The sequence below is a fragment of the Vombatus ursinus genome, unplaced genomic scaffold (assembly GCF_900497805.2).
Source record: "Vombatus ursinus unplaced genomic scaffold, bare-nosed wombat genome assembly UNPS02014812.1, whole genome shotgun sequence".
Lineage (NCBI taxonomy): Eukaryota > Metazoa > Chordata > Mammalia > Diprotodontia > Vombatidae > Vombatus > Vombatus ursinus.
This window is the reverse complement of record NW_020954590.1, coordinates 25,481,040-25,496,392: the sequence shown is the minus strand read 5'-3', so window position 1 is coordinate 25,496,392 and position 15,353 is coordinate 25,481,040. Positions and strand designations below refer to the sequence as shown.

The following is a 15,353-nucleotide window of genomic DNA, read 5'->3' as shown; positions in this document are numbered from 1 at the left end:
TTCTTTCCTGTTTACCTACATTAATTTTTATCCAATTAATTTACCTATTCATCCATTTTAACAAGGTTTGTGATTATTTCAAATAGTTTGGTAATAGGATCATAAATTTAAACCTGGAAAGCACCTTAGGGGACATTTAGTCCAAAACCCTTCTCTTCCAGATGATGTAACTGTGATCCTGAGAGACTGACATAGTCAAAACTACATAGGTAGTAACTAGATGAGTCAGGATTTGAACTGAGGTCTTCTGTTTCCAAATTCAAGGTTCTTTACCCTGCACATGTTTATTTTTCCCTCTTACTGTACTGCCTTCAAGAAAGACATCTTTTGAGTATACTTGGTCATGTCAAACTGCTCAACTCATTTTCCTTTGGGACGATCTTTACATCTTCATATAGCTCATCAAGGACTTCAATGTTGGGGTACAAAGGTGATATTGTCATTGCCATTGATAGAGAAAAGTATTTGTTGTAAAAATATTGATGTATCTCATTTTTTGCTCATTAAAAAAGCTCTTTCTAGTTTCATCATTCAATGTTTCCAGGATAATGTAACTTGCTTTGGCTTCTTACCAAGCATTTTGTAAAAAGGTGTTTTTTCTTTCTGTTCTATGGGACAATACCATACATCATTTTCTGCCATCTCTCATAAGATTTTGTAGACAAATTTATCTTCTAAATCAGTGCTATCGTTGGCTGCAATATCTTCCTGATGGAAAAGATCAAATAGTTTTTAAAACATTTTTTCCACTTAATGTGGTGGTTTATTTATATCAACTAAACTACCACAGGAAACCATGATATTCTCTGTTGAATTTTTTTGTGGGTGCTTGTTTCTAGTGATTTTTTTTTAAAGTGTAAATGTTTTTTGAAGTAGCTAGATGGTACAGTGAATAGAACACTGAATCTAGAGTCAGGAATATCTAGGTCTGAATCTTGCTAGCTGTGTGACCCTAGGTAAATCATTTAATCTCTCTCGGTCTCGGTTTCCTCATCTGCCAAATGGGGATAACAGCACCTACCCCACAAGGTTTTTGTGATGATCTAGTGAGATAGTATATGTCAAGTTCTTTGTAAACTTTAAAACAACATAAAAATGCCAGTTATTATCATTTTAATTTATATGGTTTGTTAATTAAGTTGTTTATTTTTAGGTTTCAATAATCACTTCCATAAGCTTTTGAGTTCTAAATTTTCTCCCACTCCTTCCTGCCTCCCTCCCCAAGACAGCATGCAATCTGACAAAGACTCTACATATATATTCCTATGAAATATATATTCCTATGAAATATATATTCATTTAAATCATGTTGGAGAGAAGGATCAGAACCATCTGGAGGAACCACAAGAAAGAAGAAACAAAACAAAACAGAAGAAAAAAAAGAGCAAATAGTATACTTCTATCTACATTCAAACTCTGTAGTTCTTTCTCTGGATATGGATAGCATCTTCCGGCATGAGACTTTTGGAGATATCTTAGATCCTTGCATTGCTGTGAAGAGCTAAGTCCATAAAAGTTACTCAGCACACAACATGGCTGTTACTGTGTACAACGTTCTCCTGGTTCTGCTCACTTCAATCAGCAGCAGTTCTGGGGTTCTTTCAGCATGTACATTCTTAAATATTTTATGTCTACAGTAACTTTAAATGGGATTTCTCTTTCTATCTCTTGCTGTTCCACTTTGTTGGTAATATAAAGAAATGCCAATGTTTTATGTGGATTTATTTTATATTGTGCAACTTTGCTAAAGTTTATTATTTCAAGTAGTTTTTTACTTCATCCTCTAGGATTCTCTAAGTATATTATCATATCATCTGTAAAGAGGGATAGCTTTGTTTCTTCTTTGCCTATTCTAATACCTTCAATTTCTTTTTCTTCTCTTATTGCTAAAGCTAACATTTCTATTACCATATTGAACCACAGTGGTGATAACGGACATCCTTGTTTCACCCCGATCTTATTGGAAGTGTTTCTAGTTTGTCCCCATTACATATAATGCTTGCTCAAGATTTTAGGTAGATGCTACATATCATTTTAAGGAAGACTCCATTTATTCCTATGCTCTCTAGTGTTTTTAATAACATGGGTGTTGTATTTTGTCAAAAGCTTTTTCTGAATCTATTGAGATAATCATTTGATTTCTGTCAGTTTTGTTGTTGATAGGATCAATTATGCTGATAGTTTTCCTAATATTTATCCAGCCCTGAATTCCTGGTATAAATCCTACTTGTCTAGAATGTATTATTCTCATAATAAGTTGCTGTAATCTATTTGCTAATATGTTACTTAACATTTTTGCATCTATATTCATTAGGGAAATTGGTCTATAATTTTCTTTCTCTGTTTTGACTCTTCTCAGGTTAGGTATCAGCACCATATTTGCATCCTAAAAATAATTTGGTAAGACTCCTTCTTTGTCTATTTTCCCAAATAGTTTATATACTATTGGAATTAACTGTTTTTAAATGTTTAATAGAATCCACTTGCAAATCCTTCTGGCCCTGGAGATTTTTTCCTAGGGAGTTCATTGATGGCTTGTTCAATTGCTTTTTCTGAGATGGGTTAATTTCATTATTTTACTTCCTCTTCTGTTATTCTGGGCAATAATATATATATATATATATATATATAGACACATATATACATATATATGAATATATACATGTATATATATACATATATTTGTAAATATTCATCCATTTCACTAAGATTGTCAAATTTGTTGGCATATATTTGGGCAAAATATCTCTTAATTATTGTTTTAATTTCATCTCCTTGGTGATGAATTCATCCTTTTCATTTTTGATACTGGTAATTTGGCTTTCTTCTTTTTAATTAAATTAACCAAAGATTTTTCTATTTTATTGTTTTTTCCATAAAACCAGCTCTTAGTTTTATTTATTAGATCAATAGTTTTCTTAATTTCAATTTTATTAATTTCTCCTTTGGTTTTCAGTATTTCTAATTTGGTATTTAACTGGGGATTTTTCATTTGTCCTTTTTCTAGATTTTTTTTTTAGGTGCATGCCCAATTCATTGATCTCTTTTTTTCTCTATTTTATTCATGTAAGCATTGAGAGATATAAAACTTCCCCTAAGAACTGCTTTTGCTACATTCCATAAGTTGTGGTAGGTTGTCTCATTATTGTCATTCTCTTGGATGAAATTATTGATTGTTTTAACGATGTGTTGCTTGACCCATTAATTCTTTAGGATTAGATTATTTAGTTTCCAATTAATTTCAGGCTATCCTTCCATGGCCCTTTATCACATATAATGTTAATATATCATGATCTGAAAAGGATGCATTTAATATTTCTGCCTTTCTACATTGGATTGTTAGTTTTTTATTTCCTAATATATGGTCAATTTTTGTGTAATTGTGACATACCACTGAGAAAAAAAAATATTTTCCTTTCTATCCTCATACAATTTTTCCAGAGGTCTATCATACCTAACTTTTCTAAAATTCTATTCACCTCCTTAATTTCTTTCTTGTTTATTTTGTGGTTAGATTTATCTAGTTGAGAGAGAGGGAGGTTAAGGTCCCCCACTAGTATAGTTTTGCTGTCTATTTCTTCCTGTAACTCCATGAACTTCTCCTCTAAAAATTTGGATGTTATACCACTTGTTGCATGTATGCTTAATAATGATATTACTTCATTGTCTATGGTGCCTTTTAGCAGAATGTAGTTTCCTTCCTTATCTCTTTTAATAAGATCTATTTCTGCTTTAGCTTTGTCTGAGATCAGGATTGAGAACCCTGCTTTTTTTACTTCAGCTGAAGTATAATATATTCTACTCCAGCCCTTTACATTAACACTATGTGTATCTCTCCATTTCAAATGTGTTTCTTGTAAACAACATATTTGTAGGATTGTGGTTTTTAATCCATTCTGTTATCTGTTTCCATTTTATGGGAGAGTACATCCCATTCACAGTTATGATCACTATCTGTTTCTTTCTCTCCTTCCTATTCCACCCCTCTTTTATGCTTGCCTTTCTCCTTTTCCTCCACACTAGTGTTTTGCTTTTGACCATAGCCTCCCTCAATCTGCTGTCCTTTCTATTAGCCCCCTCCCTTTACTTTTCCCTTTCCCCTCCTACTTCCTATAGGATAAGTTAGATTTCTGTACCTTACTGATTGTGTTATGTCCTTTTTAAGGCAAATCTGATGAGAGTAATGTTCAAACAATGCTCATCTCTCTCCCTTCTTTCCATGTACTGTAATAGGTTTTTGTGCCTTATCATGTAATGTAATTTACCCTTGTCTGTCTCCTCCTTTCCTTTTCTCCCAGTACAATCCTTTAATTAGATCCACTTAATCCACTTACTTAGATCCACTTAACCCACTTACTTAGATTTTTTTTATCATTTCATCAAAGTCAACTTATACCCCCTCCTCTTTCTATGTGTACCCCTTTTAAATGGTGTAATAACAGTACAGTTCTCAAATAGTTTCAAGTGTCATCTTCCCTCATAAGCATGTAAACAGTTTCCCCTTATTAATGACATGTTGTTGTTTTTCCTATCCTTTTTGCCTTTTTTAATGCCTCTCTTGAGCATTGTATTTGAAGATCAAAGTTTCTGTTCAGTTCTGTTCTTTTCATCAGGAAAGTCTGGAAGTCTCCTATTATGTTGAATATCCATCTCATCCCCTAAAAGATTATGCTTAATTTCCCTCCATAGTTGATGTTGATTGTAATCTAAGCTCCTTTGCCATACAGAATATCATATTCCTTGCCCTACAATCTTTAAATATAGAAGCTGCAAGGTCCTGCATAATCCTGACTATTGTTCCATGATATTTGAATTGTTTTTTTTTTCTGGCTGCTTGCAGTATTTTCTCTTTGACCTGGTAATTTTGGAATTTGACTACTATATTCCTTGGTGTTTTCAATTTGGGATCTCTTTCAGGAGGTGATGGGTGGATTCTTTCAATGACTATTTTACTGTCTGGTTTTAGGGTCTCGGGGCAGTTTTCCTTGATGATTTCCTGCAAAATGCTTTCCAGGCTCTTTTTCTCATCATGGTTTTCAGGCAAGCCAATGTTTTTTTTTTTTTTTTAATTATCTCTCCTGGATCTATTTTCCAGGTCAGTTGTTTTGCCAATTTGGTATTTTATGTTTTCATCTATTGTTTCATTCTTTCATTTCTGTTTGATTGATTTTCACTCTCTTATAGAGTCTTTAGCTTCCACCTGCCCAATTCTAATATTTTACATTTTTTCTAATTTTTAATGAATTGTCTTCTATTAGATTTTGTAACTCCTTTTCCAATTGGCCCATTTTACTTTTCAAGGATTTCTCCTCAGTGAGTTTTTATCCCTCCTTTTCCATTTGGCCAATTCTGCTTTTTTAAGGAGTTGTTGTTGCTGTTGTTGTTGTTGTTGTTGTTTTGGCGTACTTTTTTTTTCCAGTTGGCCAATTGTATTTTTGAAGGACTTGTTTTCTATAGCTAATTTTTGTCCTTCCTTTTTCCAAGTTATTGATCCTCTCTTGCATACCTCTCATTTCTTTTCCCAATGTTTCTTCTACCTCTCTTATTTGACTTTTAAAAAGCTTTTTGGTCTTGAGACCAGTTCATATTCTCCTTTGAGGTTTTGGTTGTGGGTATATTGACAATGTTGTCCTCATCTGAATTTCTGCCTTGACCCCCCATAATAAGAATCTATGGTCATTGTGCATTTCTTTTTGCTCATAATATTTGCTTATTTCCTGAGTTTAAAAAAAATGAACTCTTCTGCTGAAGAGCAGAGGGTGTTGGCCCAAGCTTCTTGTGCTGGGAGACTGGGCCTGGTCATTGACTTTGTGTGTTGGGGCCTCAGGTTCTGGCAGTTGGAGGCTGTAGGGTTCTGGCAGCTTACTTGGTGTTGGGGTGGAATCAGCAACACTGGAACTCTAAGAGGTAGGGGTGGGAATTCTGGCCCATGAAGGACACTTGCTCACTTGGGCCTTGGACGGAGACATTTCACTGCTGGGGGATGTCTCTCATCCTGGAACTTTACCTCTTAGAGTTGTACTTCCCAGAGCTTTGCTGAAGCACCAGGAGACTTGGCTGCCAGAGAATGCCATGGAATGTGGAGGTTTTTCAAACTGGTTTCCACCAGTTCACCTGACTGTACTGAGGCACTCACGGATCTTGGTGTTGTTACTTGCCTACTCCACCAGCCTGGGGTTCAGGATCTCCCCTTGGTATGCTGAGGAGGGGTTTTCCACTAGCTAGCTGGAATGTCTCTGTACTGTTCCCCTGCCCTAGAGTGAGAGGGGCCTTTTTTGTTTGTCCCCCAAGCTTTCTGGGCTACAACACTGCTACATCCCATCTTTCTGCTGGTTCAGCTGTTCCAGGGTTTTTCCTGGGGTGATATTTTCTGGGCTTTCAGAGGTCAATAAGGGAGAATGAGAGCAATTTACTTCTTATTCCACCATCTTGGATCCTGATTATTATCATTTTAAATAAAGTTTTTGATTGCTGTGTTTTGTTTTTATATCACCATTAATTCCTTCTGGTATTTCTCCCTCTACCTCTCTCAGAGAACTATCCAATAAAATAAATAGTATTTTTAAAAGACAAAATATAAAACAAAATAGAAAAAAAACCTGTATATTTGATCAATAAACTGAAAAAGTCTGAAAAAAAATAAGTAATTAACAGCACTGGAAGACCTACCTCCAACTTCTACAAAGAAGTGAGGTCAGTTGTCTCCTTAAATCTCTTCTTTCCAGTGATGCTTGTTCTTTGTAATTTTACACCATTCACTTTTGATTTTTCTGTTGTGGTGTTTCTTTTGGTTTACATTGTTTTATTAAGGTTTTTCTGGCTCTCCTTAATTCATTCTGCATCAGTTCATGTAGGTCTTTCCATGCAAAATGAACCAGTGTAAGTATTGAAACTGACAGTACATGAAATAATGCATAGCCATAGATCACCACATTATTAGTGAGAGGAATAAAGTGAGTTTAATTATCATTCTCTGGTATTTAGATTAGGCAGCTATATCTAATTTGAATCTTGAGTTTGATGATTGTTATTTTCATTTATATTATTGTAGTATTGTGTATAATATTTGAATCCTGTATCACATCCCAAAATATTTTCCATGTTTCTCTGTATTACCTATTATTCATCATTTCTTAGAGTCCAATTACCTTCCAAAGCACTCATCTGCTACCATATATTTAGTAATTTTCTAAACTAGAGGCAGCCACTTTTTTGTTACCACAAAAAAAAATAAGTAAACCAAGTATTTTATATGTAGAACCTCAAGCCTGACTTCCAAAAATCAATATAAGTTATTATTTCAATGTTTTATCATCTTTATGAGTCAGATGAGTATGTTGATGCACCAGAGTTTTAAAATTTAATTTCTCTTATCATCCTTCATTCAAAACATTTTAATATTATTGTTTATAAATTGCATATTATCTTTTTAAAAGCTACTTATTCACATCATTTGTCTACTTATTTATTGAGTAATGGCCCTTTATTATATATTTCTGTCATTCACTTACATATCTTGGATTTCATATATTTGTAATAGGTATGTGCTTCAAAGACTATTTCCAATTTAACATATTCTCTAATTCTAAATGTATTTATTTAGTGCAAAAATTTTTATTTTTAAAATATAATTAGAATAGTATATTTTTGTCTTTTAAAAAAATTCTTCAATCACTGGTTTGCTTATACAGTATTTTCCTCATTAAAAACTGAAAGGGGAACTTCCTCTGACCTGCACTGAGCTGGATCTTGGGTGCTAAAGTCATGGATGTGAAGAACTCTGGCATGATTACTCCAAAAGAACTGTCTTATCTGTCAAATAAAGGACGATGCTGCAGATTGGAACAATTTACTATTGAAATGTATAATTCAATACCTCAACAATATGGGGCTTTCTGTTGCAAACAAAATAAGAAACATCAAAATCAGTGTAGTTACTGAAGACAAGGTAGAACTAGAATGCAACAGTATTGCTTATGACTTTAATTCTCAAAAGATACATATATATAATGAGGAATATATATAATATATATATATATTATGTTATATAGTAATCTCTGCCCCCACTATCCTTTGTAACAAAAACAGTAAGCAAGTGAAATTGACACACTTCCACACCCCAAAAACACAATCAATATGTGAAAAAACATATTTCGTCAGTCTTCTGATTAATATTAGTTATTTACATTAACCTGATTTTTTAAAATATCCTTGCTTATTTCCTGACTTTAAAAAAATATAATGAGGAACTTGAGATGTTGTGCAAGGAACTTCATGACACCTTGGAAAACTTGACTAAGGCACAGGTGAAAATGGAAAAGCTAACATCAACCCCTAAAGGAATTTGTAACCTGAAAAATTACCATTGTGGAAATGGAAATTATCAAACATGGCCCACTACCTACTTCTGTAGGAACTTGGAATTTGAGATGAAATCTCCCATAAACTTTCAGACATGTACAAGAAGGAAATACTCCTCAAACACATCATTGTGGAAGAGCTCACCCATGCTACGAACCAGGATCTCATTTTAAGCTATTTATCTATGTGGTTGTACCAGGCCTATGTTGAGAACAGCAGGTTTGATGTGGAAAACATGCTACTTGAAACTGGACATCAAGCATTATAATTTTTCCAAAACCATTTCATTAACTCTAAACTCCCCAAACCAGAATGAACCTTTCTTTCCAGGTCTTATGATATAGGCCCATTGCTGCCTCATACATTTCCTTCCAGGGTCACAGATCTACTTCCTTTCTCACTTGCAGAATGAGTTGCTTCAGTTCCACATTAACACCACTCTGGTAGTAACTTTTAAAGTTGATGCTAGTCACCCATTTAGTACCTACTTTTAAAACCATGGCCCTCCTTATTTGACAAAACTACTAAGAAAACTGATCATATGTTTGGCAGAAAATGTTTAGCAGCATTTATTTCTACAATAAGTTCCAAATGGATTCTCAGCCTGCTGTTAAGAAAAATAACACCCACACAATGGGGTGAGATAAGGACAATGAAAGAAGACTTCATGGTTATAAGTAGGAGAATTATAAACCAAAAGATAGAGATATAAAATTAAAATACATGTGTACAAATAAAACCAAAAGAAACTAAATTGGGAAAAATGGTTTAATCAAATAACAGAATAAAATCTGTTATAGGAAATTGATACAAAATATAAAAATAAGAATGATTTTCTAGGTAAGTGTTCAAAGATAGGAACAAATGACCTTCAGAATTAAGAAATGCAGTTAATAAACAAAATATTACAGGAAATCATAACAGAAATAAACATTTAACAATGCTGGTTTCACCTCACATTAAATTTGCAAACAAACAAACAAAAAAACAAAACAAAACAAACCAACAATGCTGTTTAAGATAGGAGTGCTTAATATTTACTCATGGTAGAACTTTGCGCTGGTCCAACCAATACAACAATTTGGAACTTCTCAAGAAAAGTCACCAAACTATTTGAACCCTTTGACTCATCTGTCTGTCTACTAAGGCATGTAACAAAATGAGGTCAAAGAGGGATTGAGGGGAGGCAAAGCCCCACGTGGGCACTTTTTGTGGAAGAAATAGAAACTAGGGAAGATTCATATGAACTTATAGAGAGTGAAGAAAGCAGAATTGAGAGACATGTTTCATGGAAAGAAAGATATTAAAAAAATCAGGTTAATGTAAATAACTAATATTAATCAGAAGACTGATGAAATATGTTTTTTCACATGTTGATTGGGTTTTTGGGGTGTGGAAGTCTGTCAATTTCACTTGCTTACTGTTTTTGTTACAAAGGATAGTGGGAGCAGGGATTACTATATAAATTCTGTTTTTTAAAAAAAGCAATAAATTTTAAAAAACAACAAAAAAAACTGAAAGGAAACTTTCTGTTATATATTTTTTTAATGATTTGACCTTTCAAATTTACTTTGCTTATCCGTTTGGAATGTTTTGTGACATATCTTGCAAAGTGCTAATATAAATCTATTTTCTACCAATCTTCTTTTTCAGTTTCCAAGCAATTCTTGTCAAAAGTGTAGTCTGTGTTTCAGCAGTCTGTGCTAAAAACAAAACAAAACAAACAAAAAAACCACATGTACTTCTGTATGTGTTTGCTTTCACCTCTTATCTAGCCTGTCACCTTACTTAGCTATCTATTCTTCTAACTAGTCCTAATAATTTCAATCATTAGTATTTTATAACAAAGTTTGAGATCTGCTAGTGTTAAGTCCCCTTCAAGCCTAGATCCTTGCATTAGATCCCTCAAAATTCTTGATCCTTTGAGTTTTTGAAAGCATTTAATTATTACATAAAATTTTATAAATTAAACACTTGATAATTTGATTAGCATAGTATTAAAACTGAAAACAAATTTAGGTATCATCAATTTTGTTATGTTGGCATAGCCCAGCCATGAACAATTAATATTTCTCCTTTTATTGCTGTAGAGTTTTTTAACTATATTTATATATGTTCAGAGAATTTCATGGTAAGTTAATTTCCAGATATTCATTTTGACATAATTTTAAATTGAGTTTCAATTTCTGTTTATTTCATTTGGGTTTTCATGGAAATGTAGAAAATTGCTGATGATATATTTTCTTATTTATTTTGTATCCTATCCTAATACACTGTTCAAGCTATTAATTCCTTGGTTTTGATTTTTATCTTTCCTCAAGCAAGTCAATCACCTAACTGCACACAGAAAGCTGATTTTGAAAAAAAATTCCACCTTACAGAAAACTTTCCCATATATTAACATTTTGTTAACATTAATATGATTAGCTTTAATATTAACATTTATTAACATTCAATTAAGCTTATTTTCTTCTGATATACTTAGAATATCCAGTGGTTCCTGACTCTCTTTTTTGAGAATAATCAAGAATTCTTTGTATCTGGAATATTTTAGAATATATCATTTCTTTTTTATATTTAAGACATTGCATTTTAATAACCTTGTGATGAACAGATTATGATTAACATGATACATAAAACTTTGCACATGAAATAGCTGGTAATATGCTTATACAAAAAAAAAGTTACAATTGTCACTCATGGCAAATACTTTTAAGCCTTGGACTTCACAGGACAAGTCTCATCTGGAAGCTGGCTTGTCTAAGATATTGGAATTATATTGGAAACTGATTTGATTATGTGGAGAGAGAATTTATTCTTGAAAACTCATATCTATAATGCCTATAGAAATTTCTGCACATATTTGGGAAATGGGTATTCAACTCTCACATAAGCAGTCATGTTAACAATTTCATTTGATTTGTAATGAGCCTTTATTTCATCCCATAGATTATCCCAAAACACATGAAGCATCTTTCTAAGAGAACAAGGATCAGAGATATGAAAATGAAAGAGTGATTTCATCTCCTTCCAGTTCTTAGTGGCATGGGACTGAGAGGAACATCCCTCCCATGCCAGGCCAGTGATATTTAAATTTGAAGAGAGCCTTTCTAGAGAGAGGCTAGAGAGATGAAGCAAGGAGGGTCTACCAGGGATGGGGACCTGGTTTCAGTTAAAGGGCTGTACTTGAAGACCTAGAGGATCACTTGTGGCCTCAAGGTCACAAGTTCCCACCCCTGGTCTACCTCTAGCTTCTTCTGCCAAGGTGGCTGGGAAGAAGTGATAATACACAGGTTTCCCCATATTTCATTAAGAATCAGAAGTAGATACCTCTAAAAGAACCTCTGCACCTATACACACTTTTTTCATACTTCACAGAGGGGACAAAGACTCTCCTATTTTGCTATTTCTCCTAAGGAATCCACAGAAACATTTGCAGGTAAGAGTTGAAAGGGGAAGAACTAGTGGTCTGGAAGCCAGACTCTTATTGACAGACTCCTCTTGCTTTGACTTGGTTTCTGCTATCTGTTATTGATCCAGATTTGCTTCACACTGTTCAGCCTCACACCTGTCAACTCACTTGAGAATATTTTCTGCTTCTTATTGCAAGGTGAGCAAACTAGCACCAAGTCCTCTCCTAAGCCAGCTCTGGCTGCCATGTCCCTCAGGTCATTTGTTTGTTTTAACCTCTCTTGACACAGTTCTTCCCCAAGTCCAAGGTCATTGACCTCTGGATTGTGAAAATTCTTTCACCAACATGCTTCTTAGAACCAGAAAAAGTTGGAACCTGAGGCACCCCTGCTTTTTTCCTCATGTTTCTCAATTCTGCTTTACATCTTCAAGCTTCTCTTGAGTCTTGTATTTGAAAGTCAAATTTTCTATTCAGCTCTGGTCTTTTCATCAAAAATATTTGAAAGTCCTTTATTTCTCTGAATGTCTATTTTTTCCCCTGATGGATTATACTCAGTTTTGATGGGTAGATGATTCTTGGTTGTAATCCTATCTCTTTTGACTTCTGGAATATTATATTCTAAGCTCTTCACTCCCTTAATGTAGAAAGTGCTAAATCTTATGTTATCCTGATTGTGTTTCCACAATACTTGAATTGTTTCTTTCTGCCTGCTTGCAATATTTTCTCCTTGATCTGGGAACTCTGGAATTTGGCTACAAAATTCTTAGGAATTTTCCTCCTTTCCTCTCTTTCAGGTTCACTGAGGCCTATTTTGCTTGCGTGCCCATGCTGAACTGTGCTCCTCTCCCAGCCCGACACAGTAGACATTTCCAATCAACCATCCAGGTTGTCTTGGGCTGGAAATTTGTTTCACTCTATCTTTTTGTGGGTTCTGCTGCTCTAGAATTTGTTTAGAGTCATTTTTATAGGTATTTGGAGGGGTTTGGTACTATATAATTTCTTATAGACTAAATTTAGCAAGTATTAAATTATAGATGAATTTTATTTATATTTTATCATATATTCTCAATGACTTTCTATACTTTTTCATACTCTGCAAAACCAATTTTATATTCATACTTTTCATTTCAAACATGTATTGTGCGTTTCAGGTCACATATCCAACAATATGTTAGATTACGCATTTTCTCCTTTCCCTAGTAACTTAAAACAAAACAAAACAAAATAAAACAAAACACTAAAAGAGTAATTACTCACCAGAGGTAGAGCAATTAACTTAATTCACAGGACAAGAAATTGAGAAGCTTGACAAGGTCTTGTAGATTAAAACTGGAGAATATTAATCGATAAACTGTGCACATAGTACTCCTTCCCTATAAGATTCCATACTTTGCAGTGTGCACAAGCTCATTTATAAAATTATCTGGAATTTAGAAAATAATATGCCTCCTGCTGCAAATATTTTCCTGAAAAATATGCACACATTAAATGAGGAGCAGACACTGACTTTCTCCAGCTGTATGAGGAGTAAGTGTGGGGGAAATTGAGCCTCTCACTTACTGGGACAGCCTATAGGATAGGAAAAGTCAAAATTGCATAGATTTTGCCAAGAAAAGCCACCTCATTCTCCAACTCTCAAAACAAAATAGCAAAATCTAATTTAGCTCAGTCAGAGAAGGGAAAAAAAAGGAGAGGGATGAAATAAATTCAGACAGTAGCCAGCATGAGTGACTATACTTAGCTTGAGATAAAAAGAATTGAACCAGGTAAATCCATTACTTTCCATTTAGAATCTACTTAGGATAGAAGATGAAGGCTAGTAAATGTAAATCCCTAAGCTTGAGAAGAGTCTGAAGCATGTTTACAGTTCAGCCTAGGAGTGTATTCAACATTAAAGAGAGAAGTTAGAGAATAAATAACAGAATAATATAAAGGGAAAAGAAGGCTAAAACAGCCCAAAACATTAAAGAGAAAAACAATTCAGTTTAAAGCTTAGAATACACTAGCAGACTGAAAGGATGCTAAATTAAAAGCAAAGATAGGTAGTAAAACATTAAAGGCATTACAACATACTCTAAATAAGTATTGAAAAACAAAAGAAAATAGAATCAATGCAATATAATAAAGCACAAAGTCCTGTGGAATCCTAAGAAAATCAAGAACAACAACAACAAAAAGATATTCCAGATTGGTTTAAAAGAGAAAAAAAGATAAATGAGATGTTAGAATTAAAAAAAATATCAGAATTAATAACCTACACAGAAGAGACAAAAAGAGTGGAGAAACTTGAATCCACTGTATTAAGTTTCTCCAAAGAAATGGAAGATAAAATAATAGATCTGTAGTACAAATAAATTGAAGTTACAATCTGATAAGAGAAGCAAAATACAACATTGTTAAATCACACAAAATCTCCATGTAACCAATACCCACTGACCTCAAAGACAATTTAGCAAAGAAATGTCTCCTGTAAGAACATGTCACTTAGAAAAAAGCCAAATGGTATTGTTGGGAAATAATTAAATTGCACAGGACTACTAAATAAATAAAAGACTTTTAGAGGTAGATCTAAGATGGTGGAGTAGAGGAAGCACTACAACCAAGTTCTCCCACCATTTTCCTCCAAAGAATTTTAAATAAAGCTTCAAATTGAATTTTGGAGTATCAACCCCCCTCCCCCCCAAAAAGGATGTGTGTATGAGGTGAGACATTTTCCCAACCTAAGACAATTTAGGAGGTTGGAAGGAGAGGTCAGTGATACTGGGGTAAGAACTACTCTGGAGTCCATGAGATGGCAACCCCAGCTGTGGGCCTTGGAGAAAGTGACAGCAGTAGCAGTACAAACTTAGGGAGTTCTCAAGCCAGAGATGGTAAAAGGATCCAGCAACGGATCAGAAAATGAATAGAGGAGACTCTTATCCTAGTATAAATTGGATTTATTATATTTAAAATTGGATTTAAGTGAGGTAGAGTTGCATGAAGTCATCAGCCTCACTCTCTCCTCCAGAGTCATCATGATTCATAGCAGGACAGAATCAATATGACTGGTGATGGCTCAAGATGCAATGGATGGAGATGGCTTCTAGGAGTCACAATGGTGGAGTAAGAAGTAAGCCACTCTCACTGTCCTGTATTAACCTCTGAAAGCCCAGAAAATATCATCCCAGGAAAAACCCTGGAACAGCAAAACCAGCAGAAAGACAGGGTACAGCAGTCCAAAAGCCCAGAAAACTTGAGGGATTAATGGGAAAGGACTCTCTTGCCCTGGGGGATGAGTAGCAGTACAGAATGGGGAGGCAGCCCAGAAAGCTAGTGGAAAGTCCCACCTCAGCATACCAGGGGGAGATCCTGAACCCCAAATGATGGAGCAGGCAAGCACCAACACCAGGACCCATGAGTGACTCAGTACGAGCAAGGGAACCAGTGGAAACTGGCTCAGAAAAGCACCATGTGTCATGGTGTTCTATGATGGCCAAGTCTCCCAAGGCTTCACAAAACTCTGGGAAGTGCTCCAAGAGAGAAAGCCCCAGGCATAGAAACATCCACCTGCAAGGAGCTGAAGAATTGAAAGGAAAGGCCC

General features: G+C 34.4%; 1 pseudogene; it reads left to right on the top strand.

Annotated features, from left to right (window-relative positions):
• The first annotated feature begins 7,764 nt into the window (after positions 1–7,764).
• LOC114053881 lies at positions 7,765–8,629 on the top strand (annotated as a pseudogene).
• Positions 8,630–15,353: the final 6,724 nt, after the last annotated feature.